The 19,891-nt window shown below is 38.8% G+C and overlaps 1 protein-coding gene across 1 annotated transcript in view; it reads right to left on the bottom strand.

Moving 5' to 3' along the window:
* TOP1 (DNA topoisomerase I) overlaps positions 1-19,891 on the bottom strand; it is an 86,490-nt gene that overhangs the window by 57,338 nt on the left and 9,261 nt on the right. The window lies entirely within an intron of this gene.

Here is a 19,891-nt window from a genome sequence, read left to right on the forward strand (position 1 = left end):
TTTTTAAATCAACTTTAATGAAGTATAATTTCTATACAGTGACATATACACTTTTCAAAGATACAGTGTGGTAAGTCTAGCAAACATATGCACCGATACAATCCCCACCACAATCAAAATTTAGAACAATTCCATCATCCCCGGAAGTCTCCCCTGTGCCCGTCCCCGGTCAATCCCCATTTTCCACCTCCAGCCCAAAGCAACCACTGATCTGCAAACACAATGGATTAGATTTGTCTAGATTTCTAGTTTCATATGAATGAAATTACAGGATTTACTCTTTTGTGTGTGACTTTTTTCACTCAGAAAAATATTTCTGACATTCAACCATATTGCTGGATGCATCAGTAGTTGGTTAAATTTTATCAGAATGGTATCCCATTGTGTGGATACACTGCAAATTTATCCATTCACCTGTTGATAGACATCTGAGTTGTTTTCAGACACTGGTTTTTACCAATAAATCTGCTATGAACTTTCATATACAAGTCTTTGTGTAGACACGTTTCCATTTCTCTTGGGTACATACTTAATAGTGAAGTTACAGGGTCATACAGTAAGTATATGTTTAACCTTATAGGAAACTGTCAAACTGTATTCCAAAGTGATTGTACCATTAAACATTCCCACCAACAATGGATTAGAGTTCCAACTGCTACAAATTCCCACTAACACCTAGTATTATCAGTCTTTAAGTTCAGCCATTCTAGCAGGTATGTAGTGGTATCTCACTGTGGTTTTAATCAAGTTTCTTGATTAAACAATGGGCATCTTTTCACTTGTGGGTTGGCCACTCATATATCTTATTTGGTGAAGTATCTCTTCAAATCTTTCCCCCACTTTAAAAAATTTGTCTTATTCCTGAGTTGTAAGAGTTCTTTATACAATATGCATTACAAATTTTTGGTTAGACATCCATATTGTGAATATTCTTTTTTCTAGGAGTTTTACAGAGGTGAGGGACAAGGAACATTTTTTTTAGTCTATAAAGATGTCCAGTTGTTCTAGCACCATTTTTTTTTTTTAGAAGACTGACTTTTCCCTACTGAATTGCCTTGGGTCTCTTTACTGGAAATGTAGTGACGACACAATCACAGATCTGTTTCTGGATCCCATTTTATCCTTATACAAACACATACTATCTTGACTACTAAAGCATCACAGTAAAGGTTTTTTTTTTATCATAGTAAGTTTTGGGGTTTTTTTAAACTTTTTTTTCTTTTTTTTTTGGCTGTGTTGGGTCTTAGTTGCATATGTGGGATCTTTGTTGAGGCAGGTGGGATCTTTCTTTCTTTCTTTTTTTTTATTGGCTGTGTTGGGTCTTTGTTGCTACACGTGAGCTTTCTCTAGTTGTGGTGAGCGGGGACTACTCTCCGTTGTGGTGTGTGGGCTCCTCATTGCCGTGCCTTCTCTTGCTGTGGAGCACGGGCTACTAGGCGTGTGGGCTTCAGTAGTTGCAGCACATGGGCTCAATAGTTGTGGCTCATGGGCTCTAAAGCACAGGCTCAATAGTTGTGGCACACAGGCTTAGTTGCTCCGAGGTATGTGGGATCTTTCTGGAGCAGGGATTGAACCCGTGTCCCTGAGGCAGGTGGGATTTTTCGTTGCAGCACCCAGGCTTCTCTCTAGTTGTGGTACACGGGCTCCAGAGCACATGGCCTCTGTAGTTTGCAGCACGCAGGCTCTCTAGTTGAGGCACATGGGCTCAGCAGTTGTGGCACGTGGGCTTAATTGCCCTGTGGCATGTGGGATCTTAGTTCCATGACCAGGGATCGAACCCAAGTCCCCTGCATTGGGAGGCGGATTCTTTACCACTGGACCACCAGGGAGGTCCCCATAGTAAGTTTTGATATCAGGTAATGTAAGTACTTTAACTTTATTCTTTTTCAAAATTGTTTTGGCTATTCTGTCTTCTGCTGTATTTCCATATAAATTTTAAATTCAGTTGGTAGATTTCTTAAAAAAAAAAAAAAAGCCAGCTGGGAGTTTGTGTTCATATGACAATTTGGAGAGATGTGACATCAAAATATTATTGTGTCTTTTCATCCACAAACATGGTATCTCTCTCCACTTTTTTAGGTTAGTAACTCTCAACTTTTAGTGTATCAGAATTAACCCAAGAGCATATTAAAAATGTAGCTCACTGGGGCCAGGTCACCCCAATGTTGAATATGAATCAATTAGAAGTTTATGTGTCTAACACATGTGGTAGTTTTAAAATATGTCCAACAGATTCTTTGATACTCCTCCTTTCAAGGTGTGGCCTAATTTCCTTCTCCTTAAGTATGGACTGGACTTAGTAACTCACTCCTAAAAACAGGATAAAGCGGAAATGTCAGTGTGCAACTTCTAACACCAGGTCATAAAAGGCATGAGATTTTTCTCTTGCCCTGGGAAAAGCTAGTTGCCATATTACTAGGACACTCAAGCAGCCCTGTGGAGAGGCCCATGTGGTGAAGAATTGACACTTCTTGACAATAGCTATGTGAATGAACCACCTTGGAAGTGGGTCCTCTAGTCTCAAGCTTTCAGATGACAGCAATCTCAGACTCTGAGCTAAAACCACCCAGCTAAGCTGTTCTTGGATTCCTGATCCACGCAAACTGTGTGAGAAGACAAATGCTTGTTATTTTAAGCTGCTAAATTTTGAGATAACATGTTTAATAGCAATAAATAACTAACAATAATGCATATAGGCAATGTGTATGTTCACACTATTCTTGGCTCACAGCAAAAGAAGCCACATTTGGCATAATCCATTAGGCACCTATTCTGTGCTAGGCCCTAGGGAAACAGAAATTTGCATGACCATACCCCTGGCTGTAAGAAATTCTCACCCCACAGAAATGGGAAAATAAAATCATATGGTGTCAGAAGTAGGACTTGAACCCAATCTTCCATGTAGCATAAAGAATCCTCCAACTTCTGAAAATCTCAAGTCCATAATTTTAAAATGCTAAGTCAATCTGATACAAAGTTGGTGGCCCCTGTTTACTTGACAATAATTAATACCCTCATTACTTCTGCACCAACTAGCACTTATGGCTAAAATTATGACAAAACATGCCACCAGCACCACAACCTAGAATGAAGTCCATGTTGTTTGATTTTGTTTACAGGCCAGATTTAACAAACAAGAAAGAGAACATTAGGATGTGCTATTATAGCCCAAGGATATGGCAGGGACATAATATTTTTTTAAAAAATTACTCTGTGTATAATTCAACAAACACATAAACATGTCTGAAAAAGACTAGAAGACAGATACCAAATGTTAAAAGTAGTTTGGGTGGTAAATTTATGATCAACTTGAGTTTCTTTGTGTATACTTTGCCTTGTTTCCCAATTTTTTCCCAAGATGAGTCAGTTTTATAATAAAAAATAGAAGTTATTTTAAAAAATTACCAGGCTTTAAAAATTTATTTTGACAAGTACTGCTATACAGAAGGAAAAGGTAGTATTATTAACTCACTAAAAAGCACTAAATTTAAAGAAAAAGAAAACTAAGTAAAAGATAAATTGAAAATAATTCCAGGCAGTTTTAGATTACCAGTCTGCCAAAAACATTATTTTTCTAACTGCACGAAACCTCAAAATTGATTTTTAAAGGCAGGTCCCCAATTCTTTTCAAGCAATTGCTAATCTAAAAACATAAAACCAAAATGTCTGGTAAGAAACTTCAAGTTGCAGCTGAAAATTCCACTAGTGCAAATAAGACCTAGGTTAAAGATCTGAACCCCAAGTGTCCCTAATTTTAAGTTACTACATGTCTACCATATGCTCAAATTGTGCTGTGACAGGCAGCAAAAAGAGTAATATATGACAACTTCTTCAAATACTTGAATAGCTATAGTATAGTTCCACATGGCAGGCTGGGCCTTCTGAGGAGAAATGACAGGGAGGCAAAAAGGAATCTCCAGAATACCAAAAGTGTGTAAACAAGCTAGAATACCAACTGACAGGGAAACCACCATAGAGATGATCTGCACTATGTAAACTGATAGATAAATAACCTTTAAAGATGCATACCGAAGTATTTCCAGGTGAATGATGTCTGCAATTAGATTTAAAATACCCTCGGGCGAAAAAAAAATTGGAGGCATATGGGGAATAGATAAAACAAGATTGGCAAGAGGTTGACTGTTACTGAAGTGAGCAGTTAAGATGCATGGGAGTTCATTATACTACACTCTACCTAAATATGCTTGAAACTTTTCGTAATAAAAAGCTGAACACTATCTTTAAGCTTTGTCCCTTCCAATCCCTTATTTTTTCTTATTATATAAGGATACAGCAAGGAGAAGACCAGCCTAGTTCAAGAGAGGATTTGTGTTAAGGAGCAGTAAGAGACAAAGTTTGATAGATAAAATTAACCCAAGAGTCAGGGTGTCCTACTCTCAGGACGACAAGGAGACACTTCAAGCAGAAAAGGAACAAAATAACAGCCATACTTAAGGAAGATTAATTGAAGGGCAGTGTGGGTAGAAGGTAAAAGCAAAATAACTACCTAGTGTTTTTGAAGCAATCTAGAAAAAAGTGATAGCAAAGGGGCTAAGAACAAAGGAGAGAACGTAAAGGCATGTTGAAAAAAATGCAAGCAGAATCCAGTTCCACAAATTCGCTGGTATGTGTAATCAATAAATGCAGGGGAAGAGTCAAAGAAGACTCAAAGGCTTTAAGTCGAGGTGACTAGAACAAGGTGCCTTGGAAAAAGACACAGGAAAGCTACGCAGAACAAAAATGGAAAGAACGAAAAGACTGAAGAAATGATGAAACTAACTTAAGTAATATTGTATTTAAGGCAACACTGGGACATCTAAACATGCTGGTCAAAAGAGAAGCCAATAAGTAAAAAAGTGAAGCCAATAAGGGCACAATGATCTAATATTTCCCTTGGTGAAAATGTACGCAGACAGCATACTAATAATGGACTTGAAGATTACTTTTAGTACATACTCTTTCCCCTAACTGGAATTCATCTAAGAATAGATATTGTTAAAATGTTTTGGAGAAAGGATTTTGCCACTTCAAGCATCTGTTAAATGCAAAAAGAACTGTGTTGAACTTGACTGGTAGATTAGAAACGAAAGGTGCAAACCACTGTATATTAAGTCACCAGAAAACCTCATTCATTGTGAATTCTGGTCACCTAACAACCTCCTGATAACAAGTGTTTCAAATTCCAGCATTCAAAAATTCAAGATGAAGACATGGGAGGAAGACCCCTGAAATAAAGCAGCCTTGAGAGGACAGAAGACATTAACAACTAATTTCTTTCACTCTTGATAACTAGAGTTACTCCCTAAGAACAGATATGTAAATGAACAGAGAGAGAGAACAGGAATCAACGTCTTTTGTTATTGTTATCTAAGGTGTTCCTTGAGGTTAACAAAGATTTTAAGTAAAGAGACTTCCAAATGACAAAAGAGGTAAGTATCTGTGTCTTCTCCCGTTCCAGGAATAGTTGCTGGCTAGCATTACACAATGACTTGATAAATAATGTGCAAAACAAAAACAAAAACAAAAAGCAAAAAATCCAACGACCTTTTACTACTAGATTCAGAATTATATGCTGAAGACTAATTCAGGTTACAGCTATTTAAAATGCATTCTTAAATCCAAATCATCCTGCTCAAGACTCAGACACTGTGCCCTCAAGGAGTTTACAAGCCAGGAAGGTAATTAAGCTATGAGCCCAAACAGCCATGGCAAGCAAAAGAATAGGGGTACTAACATAGGCGCTGCACCATGCTAGAGTACTTACACTGTCTCATTCCATTTTCTTACTACTCTTGTGATAAGGAAATATTCCCAATTTCACACAAGAATAATAGTTATCCCTTTCTAAGGGTGCATTCAGCACAAGGGAGTATGCTTTATATATTACCTCTAGTTGTCACAAATCTGGGCAGTACTGATTTCATCAAATTTAATACACATTTTTGCCTCTTAACATCTCTGAAAAGGGGCATGTGGCTCATATAACTCCCAAAGAGGGGGAATTTGGCAATATCTAGCAGAACTAACTTACATACTCTCTTTTGACCCAGCAATCCATATCTAGGAATTTGGCCTGAAGATATACTTTGAAGGCAGACACTTTATGCTGGTCTATGTATATGTGCAGGCAGAGAAAATTAGGTCAGCAGAGAAGAAACCTTTAATTTTAGACTTGCTGAAATAGATTAAAATTCCTTTCCTATCCCCAAAAATCTCAAATGTCAAATGACTGACCTTAAAGCAACAGTGTTTGTATGGCATCACAATGCTTCTATCTTTAAGAAGGTAACATCTTCCCAAATGTCCACACACGAAACACATGGGTGTCATTACCTCTGTCTCTTACAGGATGGCAGAACTTTCTACTTTTCTGCCCTGTTATTTTTCAGAAAGGGTAGTAAGGCAGTAGGATTATGGGCATTTTAAAAAAATTCTTTACTTAAGAGTAAAAATAAGGAATATGGGTTAACTGCCTCCTTTGTTTCCAAGTGAAAAGTGACATAATGAGGAGAAACACTCTGGTTCCACCAGAGAATGGAAATAGAGAGCCTGGATCCAACAGGGCAGTAAGGTGTTAACATAGGCTTCCTGGAGGCAGTGTTTGAACCAAGTCTAAACTAAGTCAAACTAAGTTTGAACTAAAGGCTAAGAGGGAATTAGCAAGGTAGAGGACGGAGAAAGGGTATTCTTGGTAGATGAGACATGAAAGTCAACCACCCACTATTATTATCATTATTGTTGTTGTTGTTATTACTAAAAAATTTATCTTCTCATGATTAAGCAAAATTAAGTGACATACTTCCTGCCAGCTAGGAAATGGTAGAGTTGATTCTTATCAGGGCATACAAGAAAATAAAATCCCAGAGTTTATTTAATTTGCTTCTCTAAAGCCATGTGTCCCAAAAGCAGTTTCTTAAAAAAAGATATACACGCCTACTGCTTGTAGCTTTAGAGTCCTAATCCTCTGCTTAGAAAGAAGAGAAACAAAACACCTAGGAATAAGAAACTTCAGTATCAAATAAATCCAGCAAAATGTGACCCAATTGTTATAAAGTAGATGAAAGCTGGCCTAATCCCAGGATGACAATGATGCTGCAGGTCTGGAGACCAGGTGCAGACCCAGACCCAAGTAGCCAAATCAGTATCAAGGCATAGGAGGAAGTGTTCACTCCTCACAGGGAAACCAGACACACATACAAATTACGTGAAAAAGAAGCCAAGTCCATAAAACACTTTGTTAAATGTGTTCAAAAATGGGAATTCCCCAGCAGTCCAGTGGTTAGGACTCCGCACTTTCACTGCTGAGGGCTCAGGTTTGATCCCTGGTCAGGAAACTAAGATTCCACAAGCTGCTCGGCCGTTAGAACAAAAGATCATGGTTAAATCCTTATGATGGTTAGCGACATCACAGACAAGCACAGAATGTTGGAAACAACCTCTGAAGGAAGCAGACTGGTTCAACAGAGTGAAAAAATATCCGATTCAAATCTTGTTCTACCACTGACTATATGACCTTGGGTAAAAGTCACTCAACTACTGGGTCTATAAGAAGGTAGCATAGGTCAGTGATTAAGAGCTTCAAATCGGTTCATCACTGACTTGATACCTATGATCTTGGTAAACTCACTTCTCTGACAGATGAAGAAATTGGAGCTTAGAAAATTTAAGTGATCTTAAAGAATTTTATTTCAAAAGTCAAATTCTTTGTGTACAGTTTTAACAGAATTCCTGGCTAATCTCCACACAATTCCAAACATGTTCACAACTATCAATAAGGTACAACTATTAGTGAACCTTCTTCATGATTAATTTACATAAAACTGAAATGAGCATACCCAATCATTCCAAATAACTTAGGGTTGCAGCATCCAGGAAAGAAAAGCACTTACAAAGAAAGAAGTAAAACTTCGGTGTGATCTAACAATCCTGTACCCAGAAGCCTAAAATACCTAGAGGCTTTAAGGGATACACTGATAACACCCGCTAACACCCCAGGTAGAAATATCTGCATGAGTTTAGTGGCAATCAGCAGGTGGCGAACAGTGTTGCCAAGCTTATTCCACCCAGGGTCACTAATGCAACTACAATTCAACCCAAGCACAAACATACACTTTGTTAAGAAAGAAAAGGCTAAGGAATTGGCAAAGATTTCTGACCATTTTATCAACTACTCCATGATAGGATTTTACCACTCCACCATTCTTCTAAATGATTAGGCATCAGATCCCGGCAGGAGAGAAGAGTCCTCTGCTTCCTTAAAAACAAAAGCAGAGACTTATCTGGTATAAAAAAGGGTTCTTTGCCATGCTTTGAGGCAGACGTCTTTATACTGACTTTTGACAACAGGTTTTGAGACTTAAAGCAGTAGCTGTATAATATGATAGGCTCTTCCTTCAAAGATAGTCAAGTGTGTGGAGGATGGGGCTGGGGAACAGTTATCCAACCAAAAGATGTCTTCCCCAAAGAGGCCCTCAAACAACATTGTCAAAGATAACTTCTGCTCATCTCTGACACACAAATATACAGCCAGTGCATTAGTCAAGTGGTCAGTGGGATGAGTTGAGTGAAAACACTAGGTGAAGAAATTAATTTTCTAAAAAAGATATTTATCACCCACTCATTTATTAAATCACTTCTATTGGGATAAATCCTTGCATCTTCTCCTTCCTCCTTGACCTTCAAACCCAAGGATACCACATTCCCAGAAGCTGGAGCTTTAACAAAATCCTCATTTCTACTTAACACTCTACATCAAGTACATTCTAACACTTTTAAGACTGTTTTTGTCTAGGACAGATAACAAGCTGGTCTCAATGATAAAGACTGGCATCCGGAGTGTGGTCAGTGTATCAGGGGCGTGCGAGAATCTCCTCAGGAACTTAATGCCAAACTAAAAGCAGTCAGGAAGGCTGAAAGCCTGTCCCTGAAAAGGGGATGGGTTGAGGGGCGAAAGAATTCTACCCTTCCCTGCCCTCCCCCTGCCCCAGCTGCCTAAATTCAGACTTTACCAATGTTGATCTAGTTTCAGTCCAGGAAACCCAGTTTGTGACCCATCTTAATGGGTGGCTGATTTCAATTTGTAGCCCATGGAAAAGTCCTCATCACTATTTTACAGTGATTCTCAATGAGAACATTTCCAAAATTTGAGTGCATAGTTCATAGCCTTTCAAACCATGGAAGACAGAGGTTGTTATGGCTGAAAGTTCAAAGAGCTCCTGAATTTAAAAGAAAAATGTTTTAAAGTTTTATTTTTTCTTAGAGCATTCAGCTCTAAAGAAAATACTTCAAAACTCAAAAATGAGAAGGCACTAGTAACAATTCCAATTTTTGAAGTCCAAATTATCATTTGTTCTCCCCAGATGTGTACTGTATATAAACAAGACCTTTTGTCATGAATAGACCTGTTCATTATTGAAACTAATGGGGTTTCCTCATAGGAACCTAGTACTCGCAAGCTAGTAACACAAAAAACTCCAGCTGAGAAGACGGCAGATGAAAGTCTAAGTATGTCTTCTTCCCTCCTTAAAGAAGATAGGGTTCACAATATTCGTTCATTCAAATATTTATTGAGTACCAACTCTGTGTCAGGCATTGTTCTAGGTGTGGCAATACAGCAGGAAACAGTACCAAGTCTCTGGTCTCATGAAGTCCCATAATAAGCATCATTACCACCCCAAACCAGCAGCTGTTAAATGAGTAACTTTGAAAAGGGAGGGGAAAAAAGGGTCTGCATAAGGGTCTCCCAAGTTTCCCTGGTCTTGGCCCCACGAAGTTCCAGAATCAGACTTCAATGCTGCAGCTGGAAAAGACCTTCATAAGAAGTTATGGAGGCCAAGTCAAAGAAAGGGTCAATCAGATGAAGGTTGCCAAAAGTGCTTAAGTTTTTCTCAATATTCAATACTTGGTAAAATTTCATCATCAGAAACTTTGTAGTACAATGCATTAAAAGACTAAGAGTTGGTCAAAGATAGAAGTCTAGCATTTTCCATTTTGTTTTTAACAGCTCTGCAACACAATTTCAAATTCTAAAACTGATTACATCTTCCCAAGAGTCTACATGTTCAGAAGAAATCCCACAAAATGACTTAAAAACACTTAAATGAACCTATCTTGGTTCTTAAACATCAGCAACTCTGTAAGATCAGTGGCCAGATGTTCCAGGTCCTTGCCATGGAAAAGACACAACATGAAGCAGCCAACTGGTTTGCTTTAGGCCTCAATCTCATACAACAAAGGGTTAAATGGTCATAGGATGTTTTCTCTCCCCGTCCACTTCCGCATTTAAATTGGACTCCTTTTATGCTTTTACAACACTACCATTACCTTAATCTGTCTTTTCAGTCCCTTCCTGTCTATGTACCCTATTTTAACTTGTTTTACAACCTTCTCTCCCACCCTATTCCTTCCATTATGCTCCTTAAATTCAAGTTCATCTTCCTGTCTTCCTCTGGCTCTCATTCCCAGGGACCAATTGATTACATTAAAAATAAAAAACATGCAGTGTCATGACAGGGTCCTAGGTAATTTATTTCTCTGCTCTGGTCTCAAGTTTTCTAATCTGTAAAATGACCTCTACTGATCTCCTACACTTACAGTCCCAAGAATTCTGTGAGCTTTAAAATTTGTTTTAGTTCAAACGAATTAGGATAAAAAGAAAAAAAATCTAAATGCTCGAGAGCAGTGGTTCTCAAACTTTCCTGTGTATGAGACCTGGGAATAAGATCACCCTCAGATATCTGTATTGCAACACAAGCTCTCCAGGTGACTATAATCTAGAGTCATATTTTGAAAAACCCTGCTTTCTCATGTCTTGGTCCTTTGAGCAGTGATTAATACCAAATACCAGCCACCTACAATAATGGACGTGCTACTGATTTTATTTTCAATTTCTGTTTCAATTGGGTCTCTTTGTTCCTTTAAAAGGCAGGCACAAGGTGCTGAGTCAGTCCATGGGGATTTTTTATTTTTTAATTTACAGCTGAGAATACTGAGTCTCTACAATTGAGGAAGAAAGAGGTTTTCACCTGCTACTTTCCCAGCCCCTATTTGAGATGAAGAAGGAAAAGCTACTTAAGGAGTGACACAGCTACTCCAACTTAGATGAGTAGGGTAGTAAGGAGCTTTAGAAGAAATTTTCTTTGTTGTTTGGACATCAAGGCAGAGCCAAGCTTAGAGACAGGTAACTTGAGTCCCGCCACTGGGACTCAGTTGAGAAGATGAATGACTAGAAAAAAGATAGAATAAGACTTAATGGGGCTTCCTAGGTGGCGCAGTAGTTAAGAATCCGCCTGCCAATGCAGAGGTCATGGGTTCGATCCCAGCTCCAGGAAGATCCCACATGCCGTGGAGCAACTAAGCCCATGTGCCCCAAAAAAAAAAAAAAAAAAAGACTTAATGAAGCTGCAAGCTCAGAGTAAACTTTTGACACTTGGCTTATACAGATTCCTTTGGGAGCTAGAGGCTACCACGTTATATGAAAAGAGTTCTGTGAGCTTCCTGTGGTGCATACAAGCACCATATCAGCCAAGTAAGCAACTGGCACCACTCATCAAGCCATGGGTCAGCAAAATTTTTCTCTAAGGGGACAGGTAACAAATAGTTTAGGCTCTGTGGCCCATTCAATCTCTGTTGCAGTTAGTCCACTCTGCCACTGTAGCACAAAAGCAGCCACAGATTATATGTAAATGAATAAGCATGGCTGCATTCCAATAAAATTTTATTTATGGACACTGGAATTTACATTTCGTATCATTTTCCTGTATCATGAAATAATATTCTTTTTTTAAATTGAAGTATAACTGACATAACATTGTATTAGTTTCAGGTGTATTTAATAACTTTTTCGCCAACCAGTAAAAAAATATAAAAACCACTCATAGTTCATGGGCCATACAAAAGGCGGCAGAGTTTGCAGAGCTCTGCAATTATTTAATAGTGACTAGAAACTATCCCCGATGCTCCCATAGAGAGAGTGGTGCCATCCTGAAGCTCTGCGTGTAAGTGAAGAATACCTTCCTTGCTTTACCTAACGCTTTCTCCTAAATGATATCCACGCTCAGCCTGGCTCCCATTTCTCTCCTCCTTTCTAACAGCCCATGAATGGCCATTAATCAACTTGATTTAAAAAGTGGTTAAAACCTACTTGCCCTGCAAAACTAGACAGTCAGTCACGTGAACGCGAACTCTGAAGGGGAGGGCAAGGCTGAGCTCACTGCTAATTCTGCTTCTTAAGCAGCAAGCTAGTTAAATTTGTTATTTATCCCCCTTGAAGTGGGAACAACATCACACTTGTTCACACTCCTAACCACCTCCAATGAAATTCCTTAGTAAATAAGCAGACTTCAGAGATCCTTCTAAAATGAGGGGTTGGGGAGGGGGAGAGGGCAAGAGGTCTAGTAAATCCCTGGTTAACAAAAATATCCTTTTTCTTGAGTTCTCAGATAAACAGAGGTTTTGCTGATTTCTGGAGTAACTGGCTCCAAAAGCACAAGCTGAACTACTAAAAAGTAAATTATCCAGGCATCTCTGCTGCACAAGCAGGCAAGCTTTTCTTAATAGGGAAAGGATTACACATTAAAGTGCAACAGAGGGACTCCCCTGGTGGTCCAGTGGTTAAGAATCCGCCTTCCAATGTAGGGGACGTAGGGTCAACCCCTGGTCGGGGAACTAAGATCCCACATACCACGGGGCAACTAAGCCAATGCACCGCAACTACTGAGCTTGCACGCCACAACCAGAGAAGCCCATGCACTGCAACGAAGAGCCTGCGTGCCGCAACAGACTCAGTGCAGCCAAAAAAATAAAGTAAAATAAAATAAAATAAACTGCAACAGAGCCTTCTAGTCGATGATATTAGTCTGGTAAGGATCCACTGTAAATGAAGGCAGGTGTTCTAAGAAATGCAAGTCCTTGGTCTGATACGACATGGGTCACTCCACTACAACCCAGAATTCCTAGGAGGCAACTGAGTACCCAGGCTCCCCTTTATCTTGTTTTGTGTCACTTAGGAACTCAAGCTGTAGCATCGGACAGGCTTCGATTAGCCTCCCAGCTGTGTGGCTTACTACTAACTACATAGCCTTGAGCCTTAGTTTCTTCAAAAGTAAAGTGGAGATAGCAAATGTTCAAAACTCAGCTATTTATTTATTTATTTGGCACACGGGCTTAGTTGCTCCGTGGCATGTGGGATCTTCCTGGAGCAGGGATCGAACCTGTGTCCCCTGCATTGGCAGGCGGATTCTTAACCACTGCACCACCTAGGAAGCCCTCAGCTATTTATTTTATCTCACTTCCATTCTGTCCTCCCATCCCAAAAATAACAGATCACAATTTGAAGCTAAAGCTGAAGGAAACTGGATCTGTCGCTGGTCTTTAAACAATTTACTGAAGTTATTTTCTAAGACCTCATACGTTCACCATACACCAATGGTCAAGGCTATAAAATCCCACGTTGTTCCATCAGACTAAGACTGTCTGGCTAATGGTGGACTAGATTACTTGTAAGTCAGTCAACACTCACTCATTATATTCACTGTGAGCATGCAAATGACGGGAAGACCCCACATGGGGTATAGAAGTTGAGTTCTGATCTGCTTTTATTATAAGCAACAACTTGGGTGCATTAACATCTTGGGTGCTATTTGCTTGCCTGGACAATCTGGACAAATATGAATTAACTTTTTGTTACAGTTACATGCTAAAAACTTGCAATTTCAAATGAAGTTGTGGGCTAAAACCAACCATTTTAAAGGACGGTGACCCATAAAGGTATTATACATAAACATAAGTTAATCTGTTTTGTTAACTTCAAAAGAGACGACCTATTTCATAGGGGTGCTGAGATAAAATGAAAATGTATTCAATCCAAAGGTACCTTAAATGTTCATCTCTGTGTAGCACTAAAGGGGTCAAGTAAAATGGAAAGCTGTCTGAACTTTCCAACTACTTTGGTAAACTCAACTTTACTTACCAGTCATAAATCCTCTTAGCATGTCACCCAGGATAAGGCAATGTAGACATACAGAAGGAAGTTTGTTATTCAAACTCATAACACAAATTCATACCTGTTTTGGATTTTCAAGAGCTTCAAGAGCTCCAACCTCCCATATTCCAAGTAAAATCCAAACCCGAATCTCTTTACTGTTATCTAAATCTTACCTAAAGCTGTGCTGTCCAATATGAAGCCACTAGCCACATGTAGCTACTTTAAATTTAAATAAAATTTGAAAATTAAGCCCTTCGGCCACACTAGCCACATTTCAAAGGCTCAACAGTCTCATATGGCCAGCAGCTACCATGTGGAACAGCACAGATTAAGAACAATTTCCATCATGACAGAAAATTCTACTGGACAGTGCTGACAAAACCAGGATTGAGACTTCCTTTGTCCTGATTCCCTGCCTAGCACTCTCCACTCCACCAGCGACTCCTCTACTGGAGCCCAGTCGGGGACCTTTTCCCTACATGGCAAGACACTATGCTGTGTAGCTCCCTAAGGTCAACCAAAGTTTGCCTGGCTAAACTGCCATTTGAAAAGCAGGCCACTTCTGCAGAGCTCCAGGGGTATCAGAGCCTCAATGAGCGCTGCCCAGGGAACATTTCAACTAAGGTATTAGTCCACTAAGGTATAAGTCAAATCAGATGGAGCAATTATTTTAAGCTTCAGGAGAATGGCAAGGGAATCTCATTTTACTAACTCATCTTTGTTCTCTAAATACAAGACAAAGTTGGAATTTTTCACTTTTGCCTCTGAAAGTAATTAATAAGTACAAATCCTTAGGATGGTTATTTACATTTTCCATACTCTTCTGTAGTGAGTAATGTTTTCACAAGGACATCTCTGTACAGAAAATGCTTCTCCTTTCCCAAGAGGCAGAACTTAAAAGAGAAAAAAGACTTGTCTAACCTGAAAATGTACCTCCTCAGGCCAACTCAATTAGGACAGGCTCATTCCTGCAGGCTTGTCCTCCTTTGCTTCTATTAAGTGGGCCCTTAATGCCTAGTGAAAGTGACTACAAACCTTCTGACTGCTTACATAGGAACCCACCAGCTCAGCCTAAGCTGCCGCTGTTTCCAATGGGTGTGGGCCTCAAATGGCCCCAATGCACACCTTCTGGCCATAAAGGAATCAAGTGTGTTGATGCGTTGCTTCATGCATCCTACTACTAATTCAACCAAGGGGCCCTTTTCGTCTAGAATATCACTACTGACTGTGCCTGAAAGCATGGGTCATTCTCTAGGTAACTCACTACAGAAAGTGTAAGCCTGAATACATATGTGTACTTTAGAAGCCTTTCTGGTGCTAATCATGTAATTGGCTCTTTTTTTTTTCTTTTGCTCCCATTATGAATTAATGCAAATTCCTAACTATAAGGAAGTATAAGTATCAAACAAATATGGAGGCCCAGCCACGGGCCTTGTGAAAAAAACAAGGAACAGTTTAAGAGGATGAATTACTACAAAACTAGTTATAGCCTTCATATGAATCAGAGTCGTGATCTGCTCAAGGCCTCCGGACTACCTAGAGTTGAACCCAAGTTTATCTAACTCCAAAGTCTACATTTCACTGGTGAGCATATGGACTTCATAAACTCTTTCATTCCTCCTAAAAATGTGAGGCACAACAGGAGAAGGTGAACTTCAAGTCTTACTCTATTCCACTGGCTCTGCAACCTCAGTGTGGATCAGTCACCTGGCTGACTTGGTAAAACCTAGATGGCTGAGCCCCAACTCCCAGTTAGAGCCAGTGGGTTTGGATGAGGGCCAAAAATCTGCATTTCCAACAAGTTCTCAGACAATGCTGATGCTGCCAATTAAGAAACCATACTTTAAGAACCACTGCTCTATTCAAATCCTCCCATTTCAATCAGTGCCATCAGTAACAAAAGACCCCTGGTTTAATGTAAAGATAGTGACCTCCAAAGGTTAGATCCCCAGTATTCCACTAAACTATTCTTCACTTAACCTTGTAAAGCCCTGCCTTAACCATCCTAGGAATACTAGCATGAACACCACCTCTCACTCTGTGCTCCACTTTGTCACCCAATCTTAAAAGATGACATCAGGATCAAATAATGGCTAGTTAAACATGGAAGTAGGAGAAAGGATTAGGATTCTGATGAGATATAGTTAAAGAGCTGCAAAGGCAGTTAACTATCTCTGCTATTTATCTAAATGCTCATTGACAAGCACAAGATATTTAAATAAGAGTGGGGTAAGTAACAAGCTTTTATAAACATACTGGAAAACACTATGCTGGTCCCTTTTTAAAAATTCTGTAAATTTAATAGCTGGACCAATGGAGTACCTCAATCAAATGAAACAAAACAGATCTTAGCCAAAAAAAATAGTTCAGATAGATCAGTTTCTCCAAAGGTGATTTATGGGTCACCTGTATTAGAATCATTTCGAATTGTTAAAAGATACATTTCAAATGCAGATTTCTCAGTAGCTCCACAACAGAATCAACTTCAAGGCATAGGACTAGAAATATGTATTTTTACCAAGCACTCCCAGGTGATTCTTATGCAAATTAGCTTGAGAACAATGAAAACTTAGTGTAAAGCCCTCAACGCTCCTCACTTGATCTTCAACCAGTCGGTGAGCTAGGAAAGAGGGAGGATCCCATTTCACAACTAAACATTTGTTGAAAGCACCTGCCTACTTCCTAGTAAGTAATAAGCAAACCATCCAAACTTCTCCAGCCTAGAATGAAAAATTGGAAGAAGACAACAAAGGTTCAGTGAAAGCCAGAGAAAAGTGATTACTTCTGGCTTGGAGTTAAGCATTGATTGCAGACATTTCACTGGAAGGGAAACTGAGTATCTAAGACTATGCCTTCAATATTGAAACAGGCTCTGAGATGTTTCTAACCCTCAAGGAGTTTACAATACTCAATGCCTTCCTAATAGGTAGGAAAATGGAGATGGTATACCTATCTAACTGTACCAAATTCTAAAGACTAAGGAGGCATTCCAAGGTGAAAAGGAATATTTTAACAGAACAAAACATGATCACAGACTTGTGGGAGAAGAACACTGAACTTTATTTCTGGGAAAAAGGACTGCTGTAGAAGGCCTTTTAAAAAAAAAATCAAGTTTTCAATAAATGTACCGAGCAAAATTATCTTCACTTTTGTACAACAGCACCAACTGGCATGCATATTTACACGTGTAATCAGTATGAACTCTGTTTGATAGTCTGCTAGTTTTGTTTATGGAAACACTTTCAATGTTTTCAGTCACTTATATTTCATCATATTGTACTATAAATTTAAAGTCTTCCCCTAAAAATCTGAGCTCACACAAACATTACCTGACATCTAAATTCTAGCAGTTAGCTCCAGTCCTAAATAAATTCTATAACATTTTCAGGACTATGGAAGGAAAAATTTTATCTTCTTGTTTGCCGATCTAGAATCTATTTCCCCACAGAGAAAATAAGGACATTTCTGCTCACAGACAACCTTCCTGACATTCTGAGATTAGGAGGGTACTAACATCTGTAAAAGATTATAAAATTCTGTGGAAGTGCCAATTTTTATATCACACTGCATTCAAGGGAGGAAGGTGATTTGATTTTTAAGTGGAAAGAGTAATTAATTTTGGTCAAACCATCACTAGCTGAATCTCCACTGAGCCCTCCCCCTCTGTCCTGGACTTCTGTATGCTAAAGGACCTAACTGGGAGACTTTTCAGAGCTGTGCTGTGTGGCCTTGGAGAACTTTCAATTTGGAAGTCAAGTGTAACAAGCCAGCAATTACAAAGACTAGCCAATTTGTGTTCCTCCTCCCCCTTTTTGTTTTCTTTCCTAGTTAACTAGAACTGTGAAAATTTCGAAGTTAAATAGCAAGAACTGCTGGTGTTACACCTATTCCTGTAAAAACACACTGACTATAAGAATAAGGCAGAGTAAATCTAACATTTAGTCTCAATCAATTTTCTAGTGTTCAAAACACTATATATAACTCTACTACGTACTCTGAACCTTCCTCTGGGGAGTTTAACAGCTTTTGTGTATTGTGCATGTCAAGACACTTCATGGATGAGGAAAGAGAAACAACAGAAATATATTAAAAATGCTTCATAAAATTAGTTACCCAGGACTTTTAAGTACTGAGTCTGACCTCTAAGATTCCAGTTCTTCAAATTGAAGATGGTAATTTCACAGCCTTTATTTTAGGCAACGCAGTTCAAGGATTTAAACCATTTCAAGCAACTACTTGATTAGCTATTGTCATATGAATCTCTTCAACAGAATGTGAATGTTTCTAGTCACTTGGACAAATCTACCTGTTTGGGGAAACCTGAAAACTAATTTCCCAAAATTCATGCAAAACAGGTATCTGATACGAAAAGATAATGGAAAATACACAGAACTTTAAACTTTTATTCTTCTATTCCAGGTGAAAAAGTTTTAATGAGCTCACAGGTATCCTAAATTTTTTTTTCTAGAACAGTTATGAGTTTGGACATCTTTGGAAATCTAAGATCCTAGTTTTCCATTTTTTTCCAAGGAGAGAAAAAAAAATCTCCTAGGATTGGCAATAAATGGAGACATCACTCTTTTTCACTGATAGTAAAACATTAGCTGCCAGAAAGTACCCCCTGTTCCCATTTACCCTAGTACGACACGAGCCTTGGCACTGAAGCCCAATGAAAATTACGGAATCTCAACCTCTGTTGAAGTAAGCCTACAGACCTACAACTTACTAACTTCAACTAACTTCAGACCTACAACTTACTAACTTCAAAGTGTTCGTTCTGAGAGCCATATAGGTTTGTCTTGTTCATCTGTATCCAGCCACTACAGGTATTTACTTTCCGAAAGTTTAAATAAATGAATATGGCAACTTAAAATTTCCATTTGCAATCAAACCTGGAAGTTTTAGCTTCCTAAGTAGATCTCTAAATACTGCACCATCCCAAGGGCAAAGGGGGGGGGGGGGGGGGGGGAGGTATTCGCTGCCAAAGATTCTGAAACTGTAATTTAACTTACAAGAATCAAAGTGTTTAGTACAGTCACAAAGTCAAGGCAAGTCAGTACCCTCCCGAGCCTGCCCATCTGAGATTCACAGCAACAGTATCATATTCAAGGCTCCCTAGTGACCCTCCCCCTTGGGCAAAATCTCACAATACCCAAATTGAAAGAAATTGAAGATATCTTTGTACAGAAGACTAATGAAGCAATCTCTGAAAAGGTGCTTGGGTATTTTTTGGGTTTTTGTTTGTTTGTTTTTTTAAGGACTGGCAAGGAACTCAAAATTTTGTTCTAAGTTTTTACCTTTCCTAAAGTGATCCTCACATTGCTACTACTTAATCCTCAATCTTGTGATGTAAATATTAGACCTAGCTTAGATCCAAAGGACTAAGACTCAGACTTTAACTTCTTCAAAGACCTCACTACTGAGCAGAATAATTGAATATTAATTTTGAAGTCTGTTCCTGTTGTGATGCTTCTCTAACAATCCTTTTGATCCATGGTGTAAGATCTCTACTAAGATCCATTTGGCTTAATTTAATGTTCATCTGTGAATGCATCCCTGACTTTGGTTTATCTTAAGTAGCACTTCCAAATTAAAACTTCAAGGCAATTCAATAATCAGCATTTCCTAGACTTATGAGCCATTACTAAAATTTCTGACTTGATAAATTTTTTCCATGGACTCTCCTAAATACCTATACTCACGCACAATTGTTAACATGTAGTTAGCTACTTAAGTTCTCATACATAAGCTTTATTATTTAAGGCACTTATTTCCAAGAATTACTATTTCACAACAAGTTGAGTTGGTCACTTTAAGCAATCATCTGAATAAATGAAAAATAAAGGTAACACTCAGGTGCTTTGAGTCTTCTCAGTTTAAAAATGTTTTGGGGGAGGGCTTCCCTGG

This window comes from Hippopotamus amphibius, chromosome 12 (genome assembly GCF_030028045.1).
Source record: "Hippopotamus amphibius kiboko isolate mHipAmp2 chromosome 12, mHipAmp2.hap2, whole genome shotgun sequence".
Taxonomy (NCBI): domain Eukaryota; kingdom Metazoa; phylum Chordata; class Mammalia; order Artiodactyla; family Hippopotamidae; genus Hippopotamus; species Hippopotamus amphibius.